Here is a 17,445-nt window from a genome sequence, read left to right on the forward strand (position 1 = left end):
TTTTTTAATCGAAAAAATATATAACATCAAATAATATCACATCACCCCAATCAAATCTAATAATTGAAAGATATATATGTAAAATAATCATATCATCTCTTTCTAGATATCTTGATTTGGATCCCACCCCGGCCCTTTCCCAGCGAATATAACAGTAGGCAGCAAACTTATTGATTATATTTAAAATAAAAAATGATGAGACATTACCTTGGCCTTTAAAGTTGCACCCTCTTAAAAAAAACTTGTGGGTTTTTAAATTGCGAGTATTGCTTATAAATATGCCACTGTGCCCTCGACTTTCAATAAGTACCGTTACCTCTCTCTCTCTCCCTCTCTTTTGCATCCGTAATTTCTGCAGTTATTCAAAACATGGCTGATGATGTAGTACTACAAGAAGCCATTACTAACGAAACAGAGGAAGTTTCTCAAGAGATCAAAGAGAAGAATCTTTCAAGAGCAAAGTTACGCAGAGACGACTCTCCGGACATCAAGTCCCGCAGCTTTCCTGGTCCTCATCATGGCCATCACTCCAAGGTTAATTTCCATGTCCCACATCACACATCAATTATTTTTCCATCATTACTAAATACTAATATAAATATTCATAATTATCAATTTTTCTTGCATGGCACAAGTAGGTAGACATGTTTTGATTGGCATTTGACTCAAAATTTACATCTTTTGGAATAACTTTCTTTGTTTAGGCTGTGGGATGGTCAGTAATATTGCGTCTAGCATTTCAAAGTATTGGAGTGGTGTACGGGGATGTTGGTACATCACTATACGTGTATTCCAGCATCTTCCCCAATGGTATCTCGCACAACGACGATATCCTAGGAGTACTTTCTTTGATCTTCTATAACATCACCTTAATTACTCTCATCCAGTACGTGTTGATTGTTTGAGGCCAATGATAATGGCGAAGGTAAGATATCCTACTACAAAAAAATTTCTCTTCATGTTACAATTAAAAATTTGGGTGGTTTAAGTAAAGGCCATGCAAGAAAAAAAGTAAATCATTGTACCAAATTTTGTTTTCTGGTAATATATTTTTATTGTTAGCATAAAATTTCTTCTGTTAAAACCTTTTCTCAAAATTTTTAGGTTTGAACTTTAAGAATGTTTGACAAAAACTCCATTTTTTAAATCATGTTTGAAAAAGTTTAAAGTTGACTTTTAATTAAGGGTTTTACTAACATATGCTCTAAGTAATTGATTTTTTTTTTTAACAGTTTTTTCAATTTTCTATAAAAAATTTCTTAAAATTGATGATTAATGTATGCCCTAAAAGCAGACATTAACTGGACCTTTTAATCAATTGAATGTCTAATATGTTAAAAGTAAGTTGTTAAATGATTAAATTTGTCTTATCCTAATTACTTAAACTTTGGAAAAAATTGGTAATTTAACATAGTATCAGAGTAGGAGGTCATGAATTTGATCTCTTTCTTCTCCACTTTACCTCTCATTTAAAATCCCATGTGTTGAGCTTTACCTATTACAAATGTAATTTTAGTCCACATGTGAGGAAAAAATGTTAAAATTGTGTGGTTAAATGATTAAATTTACCATATTTTAATAGTTTAAACTTTTAAGACAATCGGTAAATTAACATAATAATGGATCAAAATTGCATCACATGCATGATATTTATTTGTGTTGAAGAATCAAGACTAGTCTTCAATTAAGGCTATAGTAATCTGGCTGTGTACTACTTTTCACTTCCGAATTTTCATAGACATAATAACCCTTATTTTATACTACATAATGAAAATAAATTTCAGGAGGGACATTTGCCTTATACTCTCTCTTATGCCGCGCCGGTATGCCAAAGTGGGTTTTATCCCAAATCAACAGGCTGAGGACTTTGAAGTGTCAAACTACGAGCTTGAATTGCCAAATCGTCGTGTACAGATGGCATCGTGGCTCAAGTCTGCGTTAGAGAACAGCAACTTTGCCAAGCAAATCTTACTGTTCGCCACAATGCTTGGAACTTCCATGTTGATTGGGGACGGCGTTCTCACTCCTTGTATCTCAGGTTTACAGCTTCTCTTTCCAAAAATTTTATTTCTAGATCATTATTACTTATAATTTACCCATGCATTTGGTGTTTTAGAAATTATCTCAACTAATGTTTAACCCACACAATGCGCAGGATCATTTTAAGAATTATAAAAAAATCAACTTAATATATTATACTTAATGTGATGGTAAAATAGAGAAGGGGGTGGATGGTTAGTTGTTCAGATAATGATGTTAATGTGCAGGTGTTCTTCTAAAAGATAGTCATAACATAGCATTAACACATGATCTAGAGAAAATGTTAATCGAAATCTCATAAGTTCTAACTAATTGGTTCAAAGTTTTTTTAAAGGTTATGGGTTCGAGAGAACATAGTTATTGAAGTATGAAATAAGTAGAAGAGAAGAAACAAATTAATAGGAAACAAACACTTACGAAGGGACCAATGATCTTATTCTGTTAATGCCATCCCTACTAAAACTCTCATTACCTACAATTGCTCAATGGTGATCTTGCCTACTATATTTGCCATTTATTCTTAAAATGGCACAAATTCTCAACAATCTTTACCCTTCCAGCAAAATTTGAAAAAAAAAAAATTGTTATCCTCAAACCCGACCTATTAAGCACATCTTTACCCTACCATATGCTTCTACCAGTTTTATAGTAATATTCCCCCATGTATAATCATTTCTACTCTGCTTCGAAATATTGATGATGTCTCACCTATGATTTCCCATGCAAAATATTAGCACACAACAAAACTCCCCAATCAAAGCATTGAAACATAAGAACATATGGAAAATGCTAAAGGTATTACCAATTTTACAACAAAAAGCTTACACAACTTACATAAAAATAAATAAATAACTAAATAAATAAATAAAACTTACATAAAAAAAATAAAAATAAAAAAATTAAAGTGGGCATATTTCATGAATTTGCCCATCCATTACAATGATGACTCCAATTTTCTAAAGCCTCATTTGATATATTAGATTTATGAATGCAATATTATACGAACTATGAACATTTCCAATTAATATGCAATCAAATAGGTTCAAGAGATACACCTAAAAAAGGAAACATGAAAAGAAAAAATTGTTGTCAGCTCAAATTTTATTTGCTTTGGTCAAATGAGTTCCATAGCAGCAAATTGCTAGCATCATAACTCAACTAAATGGTATAATCACATAATACATCAATTGATGAAGTTAAAAAATAAAAATAAAATAAAATAAAAAGAGGCAAGAAAATCCATTGAGAAAAAAAGTAAGAAACTAAATAAGAAATGAATGAGTAGGTTCAAGATATCTCCCAATGCACTAAAAAAAATTTCAAGAGAAAGCAAAAGCAATCACCTTTAAATCAATATCTACAAACATTATTTCATGATACTGTTATATGAAGGCAATAAGCAGTAAGCCTGAACCCAAATATTCTTATATGCCTGTTTCTATATACCCCTAATATATTAATTCAGAATAAAGCTTATTTCAACATCAAACTTAGCAAAGTACATCAAATCAAGTTCAAAGCATAATTTTAACAATTATAACAGAAATATCAGCTACAAATTAAGACAGTAATCAAGACATGTGCATATCTCTAATTTTAACAATGATTATATGGATTAAACAAACACAGGTAAGGATAAAATATATACATATACACACACACGCACATAGAATCATTAAAATCACTATTATTTCCATGGACATAATTCACTCTACCATTAAATTTAAACCCAAAGAATATTTAATGGGCCTTTTGGAGTTTTGGTTATCTATAGGAATTGGTAACTATCACTGTGGAAAAAAATATACAATCTTCCAAACTTAAGATTGTCACCATTCCCATCTCTTAAGAAAAAGGAAAAGAAAGGCATGATTGTGTTTGTTTTTATCTATTTTAAAAACATCATTGACAAATACCCAAAACCAATTAACCCAAGTACTCTAAACAAAAGCAAACCAAATGTGACACAAATACCTAAAGAATGCAGATTCTAACCAATACCTTTATCAAAACAAAATCTAACCTAGAAATAGAAATCAAAGATTTAAAATCAATCTGACCAAAATACCCAAATACTCTCTGCCCAACTGATTCATCTCTTTGTTTGAGTTTTTATTTAACATTTGACAAAAATTTAACCTTCAAATGGTACAACTAATGAAACAGTACAATGTTTCACTTTTTAATCGTAAATATGGCTAAAAGTTAGATAAGTATTTTTTTTTTTCCTATGTGGTAACACAACCTTAATGTAGGGAAAAGTTTCTAATTTTATATATAGTATTAGATATTAGATTAGATATGATATATGATATATGATATATATATATATATATATATCAATCACCATCTAAATCTACAATAACTTCCTTTTGATAAAAAAGCACAAAATAATCAAATGCAGAGATGTGCTATATTTATAAAAGAATACCAACATAAAAAGAAAAAGCAGCACCTGCTTAAACCTTTCCTTAGTCTAATCAAATGCAAACATGTGCTATATTATTATTATTTTTTATTTTTTAAGGAATTCCTACCAAACTAAATGACACAGTGTAAGAATTAAAGGGAATAAACTTGATGGCATCAAAAAAAGGAAATGAACTTGGAATCAGAACCAAAGTTGTTATAGATTACAAATACTTGATGTTGTAGCGAAGCTGAATTGGATTTGATCATAGCTAATCAATTCTCAAGCAGCACCGAATTCCATAACAAAAAAATGAAATATCACCTTGCCCGCATGGATATGAAAATTTTATAGAACCCAAGGATAATGCCATCCATCACCATGTAACTAAAGCCTAGTTCACTCATACCACATGGATCCTCGACTAAAATGTTGATGTTATTCTTAAAATGTTTCTCCCACAGTAATAGCTTACTGGCATCAAAGGCATCTATGTAGTGCAAGAATAATACAAACCCTAAAAGAAAAGCATGCTAATTGCAAACTACATTAGGTCAAAATCCAAGTTCAAAGTTGAGCATATAACTTGCAACATGGTTAGAACTTAAAAGTAGAGTAGAGAAACATACCATCACCACCACACACACACACACCCCCCCCCCCAAAAAAAAAAGTAAGCCAACAACTTATAATTAGATCTAAATAACTTTTCCTAAAGATAGGGAAAAAAAATCAACATACATCTCAGTTTAAGAATGCACAATATATACACATCTATGATACATATCCTAATTCGTGCAAGACTCAATTTATTCACATATAACAAAGGAAATAGGCGTAAGATGTACGCAGGCTTGATTTCTGTAATCAATCATCTAAAATGAGTTGCCATCTTCTTCCATACTAAATTGTACACAGTCACTAATATTAATTTTTAGGATTATTAATTACAGATGCACTGAATTAAGAAGCCTAGCATTGAAAAGAAAATGAATAAAAACATAAACATTTACATTTGCTAAAGAAATAAAAAGGTCAAACAGAATTGAATATTGCAGAGAGCAAGTCCCAAGTAATTGGAATTAATATATATATATATATATATATATATATATATAATTCAAATTTAATTTCAAAAAAGCACCTTCTCATACAAACTTAAACAAAAGAAACAAAAATATAGTGGAAAAGTTACTAAGGTTTATAGTACCATAGACCAAAGTCAAGGAAATAAAAGTCGTGTGCAAAACTGCATATAACTTCTTCTTCTTCTTTTTTAATTATAACTGTGTATAAATAAGTGAATAACTTGATCTTCAATCTAATATTTCTTAACACATACATAAGACACAATGGTAATCAATAGTAAACAAATCACCAATTGATTTTTTTTTTTTTTTTACACCTTCCCTCCATCCTTTCAATAATCACTACGATCTACTGCTCTAACACATCTCCTCTGCAACATTATTTTGTAAAATCTGAAAGTTTAGAGTGTATAGCAATTTTTAATGCTTTCTAAGTGAAATTATGGTTTTCTATATTGCAATCTGCTATGATTCTAGTTTCATAACATAATTGAGAGCATTAACATACCATACACAAATGATACATGTATTTTTTTATAATGATGTCCACAAAGAACACAATTGAAGGATGATTCTTTCATGGACCAATCTAATTACAATTCTAATATCATAACATGATTGAGAGCACTAATAGAACATACAAATATATATAAATATATATATATATATATATATATTGCAGGGATATCCAAGTCACTATAACATGATCCATAACATGTATTGTTGAAACATTTCATTAGTTAATATAAAGACATAATACATAAGCTAAGATATAGGCAATAAGAACATTCAAAAATCTTATCAAATTAATATGAAATTGAAGTATTCTAAAAAAGTTTGAGAAAAATGATTTGGCAATTTTTCTATTATTTGAATCTTAAAACTTTCTCCTGTGTTAAAGCCAAAAACAGTTCTAATTATAAGATATCACATTAAGGAATCATGAATGAAAAGAAAAGATACCAAATGTCAAATTTGAAAATAACTACTATAAAAATAAAAAATAAAAAACAAAAGAGTCAGTAGTGAAGTTGGATAGAGACAATTAAACATCTTACACTTCTAAAGTGATCAAGCAGAGGAGGCATCCAATATAAAATTTCTTCGCAAATTCACCCTGGTTTTTATAAAGTGACCATTCAGAAACAACAAACCCAAAAAAATAAAATTATAAAATATAACTTTGGTGTGGTTTTGATTATTAAAGAATTGTGTTTTGAGTGATAGAACAAATCTTCATCTTAATTTGAATGGGAAAGCAAATTCAAAATAAAAGTGACCCAAATGGGCAAAATCGATTCTAGATACTTAAAACCCATTTAAGCCAAGTTAGATACCCTAAACAAAACAACTTCTAACCAAAATCTCTCAAACCCAAATCTAACCCATCTATTTAAACTAATTAAACAAAACTACTCCTAATTGAAAAACCTAGATCATAACAGCATCCCTCAAAGAGATCCACGTTAATAAATCATGCAAAGCAGTGGAAAATAAATAACGCAAGATATGATCACCCAGGAAATCAAACCGGTAAAAACCTGAGGAGGATTTGACCTAACTATCCTCAAGGTAAACTTCAATCCACTATCTTGAAAGAATCGAAGTTCATACAAAAGGACTTACAAGCACCCCCGCTTGACTTCCTAATGCTACCAACCAGTACAACTTACTGACACGACCACGTGCAAGCTCCGAATCCACGGACTCCTTCTTTCTTGGATTCCTACCAGCTACAAGCACCCCCGCTTGTGTATTCTTTAAGCTTTAATGGCAGCAACTGTTTTGATCATCAAGGTGTAGAAAATATCTCCTCCTTGAAAACCCTAAGTTTGTGTAAAGGAAAGCTCTTCTAGATCTCACAAGAGATTTACACAAACCGCAATATGAGTAACCTTTAGAGAGCCTTTGGGTACAAAACCCTAAAAATAAAAAGAGGCATAAGAGGCACTCTAATCTCTCTAAAAACAACTCCAAAAAACGTTCTAGGGTTTCCCTTATATATAGGAGACTTTTACTTGAACCCTAATACGTTTAAGTAAAGTTTGGGCTGAACTAGAACTCTGCAAAAAAATAAATCTGCACATGGTTCGATCAATCGAGTCTAATTTTTGATCGATCGAGACTTGCAGATTTAGTCCAATAAATTCTGCAATCACTCGATTCCAATTTCACAAATCAACATACTTTGAGCAAGCCTAAACCTAGACTCTATGTTTTGATCATGGTTTGCCAACATAATACAAATTGAAGTTCTAATACATTAGTTCTTAATTTCTTAGAACCTAACAATCTCCCCCTTTGGCAATTTGTGACAAAACACATCACAAACATGAAATGCTCAAAGTTACATATAGCCCAAAAATAATTCAACTTAACTACTATCTATTAGTTGCAAGTGTAGATAGCAGCATGATTAAATCAACCTGTATATTTCCTGAAACACTTAACAAACGCATAAACGCATGTGTGACAGAAAAACAAAAACAGTAAATCAACAAATATGCAATCTAACTCTCCCCCTAAGTTAGATACATCAAAAACAATGTTAACTCAATGTTAACTCCCCCTAAACAGAACATTCTTGTATTTTCCACACATTTCATCTAAATCTCTCCCCCTTTTTGTCACGCATTGACAAAGACTACTCAAACAAAGAGTTGACAGAAAACATACGCAACAGAGTAAGAGAAAATAGAGAAAGAAGGGAATACAAAACAATTCAACTCTATAGGAAATAGAGACAACTCCCCCTATGAACCACAAAGGTTAAAAAAAATTTCTCCCCCTATAAAAATAGGAAAAAAAAAACAAGTTTTGGGAAAAATAGTTTTGGGGAAAAATAAAGGGGTTGGGGATAAAGAAAAAGACACAAACTAAGTTTTAAAAAAAAAACTAAGTTGAGGATACACATGAAGAAAAAATATTCTCTCTTTCAATAAAATGCAAACATGGCACTATGCGACCCATAAACAGTTGCATGAGTAGAGAAAATATTTGCACATTGATTATCGATCATATCTCTTAAGAAAAATATTTTCTATAGTTCACACATAAAAAAGGCATATACTAGAAAGTACATTGCTCAAAAATTAATCAATCAATTTTTTATCAAGTTGAGTACCCAATGTAGTAAAGTGTATGCATGTTATGTGTGAAAATAATGAAAGATATGACTGCAAAACTGCAAGATGGATACAAAAACAATGCAATACATGTGAATCCTAAACATACATGATGCATGGAAAAATCAAATTTTTGAAAAAACAGAGTAATTTGATGCAGAAACTCCTCAAAGCACAATATTTCATGAATGAAATGCATGAGTACGAGATTAATAGTTTTTCAAAAACACTTGAATTCAACCCAGATTTTCCAAAAACAAATTTTTCAACCAATTTGACTCCAAAACTCAAATATTAAAGACATTTTGCATCAAAATCCAGGAACTTTTAATCTTGGATGGTCACAACAAGATCACACACAATATAATGTACCGAGTTTAACAAAGAATAACTTGTGTAGTGTGTGCAACTAGCAAAAGCTTGAGATACATGTGAGGTGATATGTGAATAGCAATCAATCACAAAGTCTACAAAATTCATCACATAGAATTTAAAAGAGACTATCACCTAAAGAGTTACATCATATAACTCTCACATCTCCTAGATCATAAACTTGCAATCATGTAAGTTTCTTGTATTTATGCCTCATAATATACATACCAATTTTAAGTCATCTGAGTTTGGCATCAAGCCTAATAGTACACACCAATTTTAAGTATTAAGAAATTTAAACCGAGGCTTCACCTTATGTTCTTTTTGTACATGTGCTACACTTTCTCAAGCACAAAATCTTATGATATGCACTAAGGTGTTCATGATTGGCTAGTGAACAGTGGTGAGATGGTTATTTATGCCTTTCTCAAAAGGTTCAAGTCCGACAGTCAAAAAACATGTGACTTCAAGATCAAGACAAAGTGATCAAAACCATAAACAACTTTCCCACACAACATGCACTACAAAGTTTCAACTAGTCAAGTGCAATAAATAAGCTCATCAAAGCTAAACAAGGTACATAAACTTGTTATGTAAAGATAATATGGCCAATCCTTGATTATAAATCCAAGATGTAAAATACAAAACACAAAAATCTTTTTGGTTTTAAAACTATATGACCAAAAACAAAAAGCACACATTATGCTAAATGAACAATGCAAATGCAATGCACGACAGTACTTAACTAAGCTATAGAGGGTATACAAACAAGAAATATCAATTTCTTAATTAACCCTTGAGTACATGTACAAACTAGTACATACTCACATAAAATCAAAAACAGCTTTCAAGTTTCTCCACAATGTCAAGCATGTTCTAAATCAAGAGAGATATCATAATTCATGTAATCCTCAAAACAAATAAAACAAGACACAAAATAAAATATTTTTGTCTTTTTGAAAATTTTCAATGTTTTTGGATTTTTTTTTTTAATAAAAAACCAATCTAAAAAAAAAAACAACCAAAAACAAAAACAAAACATGTCCATAAACAATTGAAAGAATTAAATCAGGGACAAGTTAACAACACTCACCTTGGAGAATCATTTCTCACCCATATAGCACGAGTCTTCGGCTTTGTAGGTGAAAATCCATGTGAAGTAGAGTGTATATGAGGGATTACACCAATCTTCTGAGAAAGACTAAAATCCTGCAAATTCCTTTCACAAGCCAACAAGCTTAAATTTTTCAAAATAATATGAAACAATTTATATGGACTTATGGCAGGAGAAATATCATCACATATCCTAGATTGAAACACAGAATGCTTAAATTTCAGTTTATGACAATTAGGACGAATGTGACCGGAGACACCACAAAAGTGACAAACAGGAACAAATTTAGAAACATTAGTATTCCTAACAACAAATCTAGTCTCAGATTTTGGTTTTTGCCTCAACAAAGAACAATTTGGTCTAATATGACCAACAACACCACAAAGGTGACAAGTAGGCACAAAAATAGATTTATTATGCTCTCTAACAGTAGGTTTAGACTTAGGTTTAAAAATTTCAGCGTCTACATCAGAACTTTTACCTTTGTCTAACCTAGCAAAATAAGCTTTTTCTTTATTATTCCTCTTGAAATGAGGGATATAAATTTTCTCAGTTTTAAGCTTAAGAGAAGCAGAAACACTTCTGTTATCAACAGCAGGCTTGGTACAAGTCAAATTTTCAATTTTAGCTTTAGATTCAACTAACTCTTGTTCCAAGCTTTTCATCTTCTCATCTTGAGAGGAAATTTGATCTCTCAAAAATTCATTCTTTTTAATAGATTCATCTAATCTAACAACCAATTCCTCTTTTTCAAGATTAGCCAATTTTAACTCTTCCTTGAATTTCTTAGCAATTTTCATAGATTTCAATGATTCCTTACGAAGAGTTTCACAGGCATCAATAAAATCAACAGAAGCATGAGCAGAAACATGATCAGAAATACAATTCAAATTATCCATGACAACAAGGGTCAAGGATCAGCTCTTAGATCAAAAGATCTAAAACAAAAGAGCAACCTACTCTGATACCACTTGTCAGTTTTTAGACCCCTTAAACAATTGATTAAACCTAGGTAATTAGCCAAGTTATTACTTAGTCCAATTAAACAACTCTAGGTTATCACAATAATAAAGATCAAATCATGCAAAGTAACGGAAAATAAATAACGCAAGATATGATCACCCAGGAAACCAAACCGGTAAAAACCTGGGGAGGATTTGACCTAGCTATCCTCAAGGTAAACTTGAATCCACTATCTTGAAAGAATCGAAATTCATACAAAAGGACTTACAAGCACCCCCGCTTGACTTCCTAATGCTACCAACCAATAGAATTTACTGACACGACCACATGCAAACTCCGAATCCACGGACTCCTTTCTTGGATTCCCACCAGCTACAAGCACCCCCGCTTGTGTATTCTTTAAGCTTTAATGGCAGCAACTGTTTTGATCATCAAGGTGTAGAAAATATCTCCTCCTTGAAAACCCTAAGTTTGTGTAAAGGAAAGCTCCTCTAGATCTCACAAGAGATTTACACAAACCGCAATATGAGTAACCTTTAGAGAGCCTTTGGGTACAAAACCCTAAAAATAAAAAGAAGCACAAGAGGCACTCTAATCTCTCTAAAAACAACTCCAAAAAACGTTCTAGGGTTTCCCTTATATATAGGAGAGTTTTACTTGAACCCTAATACGTTTAAGTAGAGTTTGGGCTGAACTGGAACTCTGCAGAAAAATAAATCTACACGTGGTTCGATCGATCGAGTCTAATTTTCGATCAATCGACCCTTGCAAATTTAGTCCAATAAATTCTGCAATCACTCGATTCCAATTTCACAAATCAACATACTTTGAGCAAGCCTAAACCTAGACTCTATGTTTTGATCATGGTTTGCCAACATAATACAAATTGAAGTTCTAATACATTAGTTCCTAATTTCTTAGAACCTAACATACCCTATTCGTGTGGCTTATATTCTTTTTTTTTTTTTTTTTGTAGAATAATCTATTGCTCTATTTTTAACAGGACAACATAAATAGATACCCACACATCAATTTAACCAAATACCCAAAATAAAACCAAATCTAACTCAAATACCTTAATCAAAAATATAACACAGAAAGTTAAATAAAAAAAGAATCCAGCCAAATTATAAAAAACTAATCATAATTAATGCACAAACTGAAATGTAAAGAGAAAACTAACCGGTAAAGAAATTAAAAGATGTTCTCTAATTGCAAACTATGGATACATGGGCAATGGAAGTTTTTGATTTTTTCTTTTCTTTTAATCGGGTTGGTTGTGATTGAGGCTTTACTTCCAACCGCTTGATGTTTTAAGTGGGTTTTTCCTGGCGGTATATAGGTGGAGGCTGGGCTGATGGAAAGAGAACTCAATGGTTAGGGTTTTTGATTTTAAGAAATACAAAGAGAACGGCTGAATTTGTCAAAGGAAAAGGAGAATCAGAACGAAAGAGACTGTGTGTCTGCAATTCTGGTGATCGGAGTATGGTGAGGGGACTGGCAGAGGCAGGATTGCCTCTCTCTTTTTCTGTTTCTTTCACCGTGTCTTCATTGCCTCTCTCTCTTCCTGTTTCTTTTTCCGTGTCTTTATAGCCTCTCTCTTGATTTGATCACCTCTCTATTTCTATTTATGTGTACTCTTTAATTTTAACCAGTTATTTTTTTGTTATTTATAATGAGTGGATTTTAAATGGTGTTGCAGCATTACCAAACAATGTAATTTATCGAGATTTAGATCCTCTAGATTTCCTAAGGTACTCTACCAATAGATTTCTTTAAATCATAACAACTCTTTTATGATTTAAGAGTTTAGATTCTACTATGTCAGCATTCCACTAATAATACTCTTAAAATAATAAAATAATATTACAAATAAAACAATTAAGATTATTGTTAGTTGAATGGTAACATGGCAAAATCTAGACCATTAAATCATTAAAGAATGGTTAATGTTAGTATATATGTGATTTGATGTTAGGAACATATGTCAACATTTTATGTAATTAGCTAATCTTTTGACAAAACTCACTCTACTTGTAATTTGGTAGATTTAGGATGAGTTTAATACTTCAAGAAATAAGGTTTCAAGTTCAAGTGTTAAAGCCATGCAAGTCTGTCCAAGAATCAAGTAAGAAAGTGCAGGATTTTAAAGCTCAACAGCTAGCATCTATCGAGGTTTAAAAGCTGCTGAAGCCTGTGGCTCGACAGCTAGCTCGATAGATGGCTATCTATCGAGGTTTATGAAATTTTGTTTTTCAAGCTAGTTTTCATCCAATCCATGGATGTATGTTTGGGCTTTCCTTTCTCACAACCCTAAACATATATAACGATTATTTTAAAGGACATAAAAGGTTACGCAGAGTTGCACAAGAGCACAATTCCACAAGTGTGAAGAAAGGTGTGACCGGAAATCTAGTTTGCCCTAGTTCTTCTTTCTCTTGAAGAAGTTGCTGTGTTTATACACCGTAGGGTTCTGTGACCAAGAAACTTCATGATCTTCATCGTGTGATAAATTGGAGAACTTTGCAACCAACGTCCTTCTCAAGTTGGTGATCAAGTCGCGTACTAGGATCCGTACAATTGGTTAGTCACGTATTGGGAGCCGTGCATTGAAAAGAAGAGATTGTCACTACAAAGCAATTCCAATTAGGTATTAGGGTAAGCGTTCAATTGTAGGTTGGTATAAGGTACTAGGATTCATTTACTTGTAACCGCTTGTTGTAATAATAGTGGATTCTCAAGAGTGGTGACCTTAAAATCACCCAAAGGGGGTTTTTGCCATGTAAGTTTTTCCTATTCGTAAACAAATCACCGTGTCAATTTATTTTCTGCTGCATACTTTAGTTAATTGGTGATTTGTTTGTGCTGCCACGTACATTGCATGTTAATTTGATTAATTAATAAACTTGGCTAATTAATCAATTAATTTATCATAAAGGGTCAATACATTCTTGGCCTATCAAGTGGTATTAGAGCAGGCACACTCTGATTAGGGTTAATCTTTGCTATGTGATCCATTGACCCCTGTTTGTCATGGATGGAGGACATTCTCTTATTATAACTTCTTTATTTAATGACACTAACTATGCATACTGGAAAGTACGCATGAGAGCTTTCTTGCAATCTTTAAATGAGAAAGTGTAGCAAGCTATGGAGATAGGCTAGACCAAGCCTACGGAAGCACTGGCCGATTGGGATGATGCTAAGATCAAGGTGGCAAACTTCAACAGCAATCAATGAATGCTCTATTCAGTGCAGTCACAAATGAGGAATTCAAGAAAATATCATCTACTGAAACTGCTAAGGAAGCATGGACCATTCTCCAGACAACCTATGAAGGAACCAAGGTTGTCAAAGATTCAAAGTTTCAAAGACTCACTACAAGCTTTGAAGAGATAAAGTTGGAGGAGGATGAGTCATTTGATGAGTTTTATGCCAAGCTCAAGGACATAGTAAACTCTGCATTTAATCTTGAGGAAACCATTCCTGAACCCAAGATTGTGAAAAATGTGCTCAGATCTCTACTCGAGAGATTCCATGCCAAGATCGCAACGATTGAGGAATTAAAGGATATTGACAAAATTCCTTTGACAGAGTTGATTGGAAATCTGCAAACCTATGAGTTGGGTTTGACAAGGATCGAGAAATCAAGCAAGAGTAAGAACATGGCATTGAAGGCCAAAAGTAGTGATACTGATAAGTCTTCAGACGATGAAGATTCTAAAATGAAATCCTATATCACAAGGCAGTTCAAGAAATTTATGAAGAATGCCAACGCGAAAGGATTTGACAAGGACCGAAAGCAATCCAGTTCTTCGCAATTCAAGAGTCAAGACAAAGGGAAGAAGGATGCTAGGGATGGCGGTCAGTACACCGTACCTTCAGGACCAAAGTGCTTTGGGTGTCAGGGCTTCAGTCACATGAAACAAGAGTGTCTTACATATCTCAAAACTATTTGGAAGAGCAAGGCATTTGCTACTACATTGAGTGACACTAAGCCTGAGGATATTCTGATAATGAGGATGATGGAATCCTGAATGCCTTCACTACCATCATAAATCCTACTGAAGGGATTGTTGAAGATGTGGATGAAGAGGAGTGTTAGGACATATGTGTTTCACTTGTAAGAACATATGTCATGATTTTATGTAATTGGCTTATCCTTTGATAAAACGCATTTTACTTGTATTTGGGTAGATTTAGGATGTTTTAAATACTTCAAGAAACCTTGTTTCAAGATCAAGTATTGAAACTTTCAAGTCTGTTCAAGAAAACAAGTTCAGAATGCAAAATCATTAAAGCTCGACAGCTGGTCGACAGCTGCATCTATCGAGCTTAAGGAATCTGTTCTTCATTCAGTGTGCTCGACACCTTCTCGACAACTGCTCGACACCTGCTATCTGTCGAGTTTTAAGATTTTCAGAATTTCAATCTAATTTTCTTCGGATCCGAGAATATGTCTTTGGGCCTTCTTTTCTCCTAAACCTAGACATATAAAAGGATCAGTTTAAGGGCCATCAAAGTGTTTACAAGTTGCACAAGGTTTGAGAAAACTCTATTCAAGCAAATTGTGACCGAAGACGAAGTTCTTGCCCTAGTTCATCTCTTTCTCTTGAAGAAGTTGCTGTGTATGTGCACCGTAGGGTTTTGTGACCAAGCATCTTCTTGATCTTCATCGTTTGGATGAACTAAAGAACTTTGCAACCAACAACTTTCTTAGTTGGTGATTGAAGTCACGTACTAGGATCCGCGCAATTGGTTAGTCAAGTACTGGGAGTCGTGCATCTGAAAAGGGAACTGTCACTACAGAACAAGTCCAATTGGGTATTGGGGTAAGGGTTCAACTGTAGGTTGGTAAGGTACTTAGATTTCTTTACTTGTAACCGCTTGTTGTGATAATAGTGGAGTTTCGGGAGTGGTGACCTGAAAATCACCCAGTAGGGTTTTTGCCGTTAGGTTTTCCCCATTCGTAAACAAATTACCGTGTTATTTATTTTTCGCTGCATAATTAGTTTATTGGTGATTTGTTTGTGCTACCATGCGTTTGCATGATAAATTGATTAATTAATAACTTGGCTAATTAATTAATTAATTTCTATCACAATGGGTCATTCAGTTTGTGGCCTATCAAGGAGGAATTGGTGGAGTCTAAGTTTGAGAAGATAGATGAACAAGATGCCATCCACACGACCTATACAAAGCTATACAAGGTTTCCGAAAAGCATGAGAAGTTGTATAGGTTAGCCACCAAGAAGCTTAGTGATGTGGAGCTTGAGCTAGAAGAAATCTCTACAAAGTTTGATGAAGTCAATCAAACTATTGAAGCACTGAGATTTAAGAACAATTTCTTGGCTGAAAAGACCAAGAAGCTTGAGGCAGAATTGTTCCAAGTCAGAGCTCAACTAGAAAAGACTTCAAGCGCTAAGCTCGATGAGATGCTCAATCTTCAGAAATCGACTTTCGATCAAACCAGTTTAGGGTATGATTTCTTTCCTTCTAGTATTGCTTCTACTAGTTATACTATTTTTGTTCCTGCTGCTAATAATATTGAAACTGAGAACAATGATGTTAAAAATGAATTAGCTAGTGAGAACATAGACAAGGGTAAATCTATCTTAGGAACACCCCCTAAACTTGATAAGAAAGAGATTAAAAACCCAAGGGCTAAGAAGGGAAACTCTTAAAAGGCTAAGTAGAAAAAGTAGCATTTCTGTTATCACTGTGGCACAGCTGGACATACTCGACCTAATTGCTACAAGTGGTTAGCCACTCAAAACAGCAACAACATGATCGCGTCGAGAGACTAGAATCAGTTTCCATCCTCCTTTGCTCCTCTTGGAGATCTTCTCAAAGCGTTCATGTTCCTTTCGAACTTGAACGGTTTTAACTCTTCCCCCTCACCTCTGATCAAGGATTTACTAAACGGAAAAGTTCTTCCAAGGTGTGGAAGAAAAAGGGCTCCAAGTAATTCTAACACCTATTCTCTCTCTCCCCCTCCAGTTTTTGTTTTGCATTACTTGTGTATTTTGCTTTATTATTTTGAGTCAGTCTAGTTTTATGCATTTCTTTACTTAACTTGTTTTTGTTTGTTTTTCTTTTCAATTTTGATTTTTTTTTTTCATATAAAAATTTTATAAAAAAATTGAAAAATCAGAAAAAAAAAAAATACAAAAACAGTGTGTGTTTGTGTACATTGGTACTTGTGTACCTTAGATGGCCATTGAAACAAAGTTTTCTAAACTTTGTATCTTTTGTAGCTTAGATAAGCATCTCCATGCACAACTAAGCAAGTGAGCTTTTGTGGCTTGTGTTTGTGATGAGTAAGATTAAGTA

At 33.0% G+C, this 17,445-nt stretch overlaps 1 pseudogene; it reads left to right on the forward strand.

Moving 5' to 3' along the window:
• The first annotated feature begins 369 nt into the window (after positions 1–369).
• The window catches only part of LOC115970523, a 38,672-nt pseudogene continuing 21,596 nt past the window's right edge, over positions 370–17,445 (forward strand).

This window comes from Quercus lobata, chromosome 12 (assembly GCF_001633185.2).
Source record: "Quercus lobata isolate SW786 chromosome 12, ValleyOak3.0 Primary Assembly, whole genome shotgun sequence".
In the NCBI taxonomy this organism is placed as follows: domain Eukaryota; kingdom Viridiplantae; phylum Streptophyta; class Magnoliopsida; order Fagales; family Fagaceae; genus Quercus; species Quercus lobata.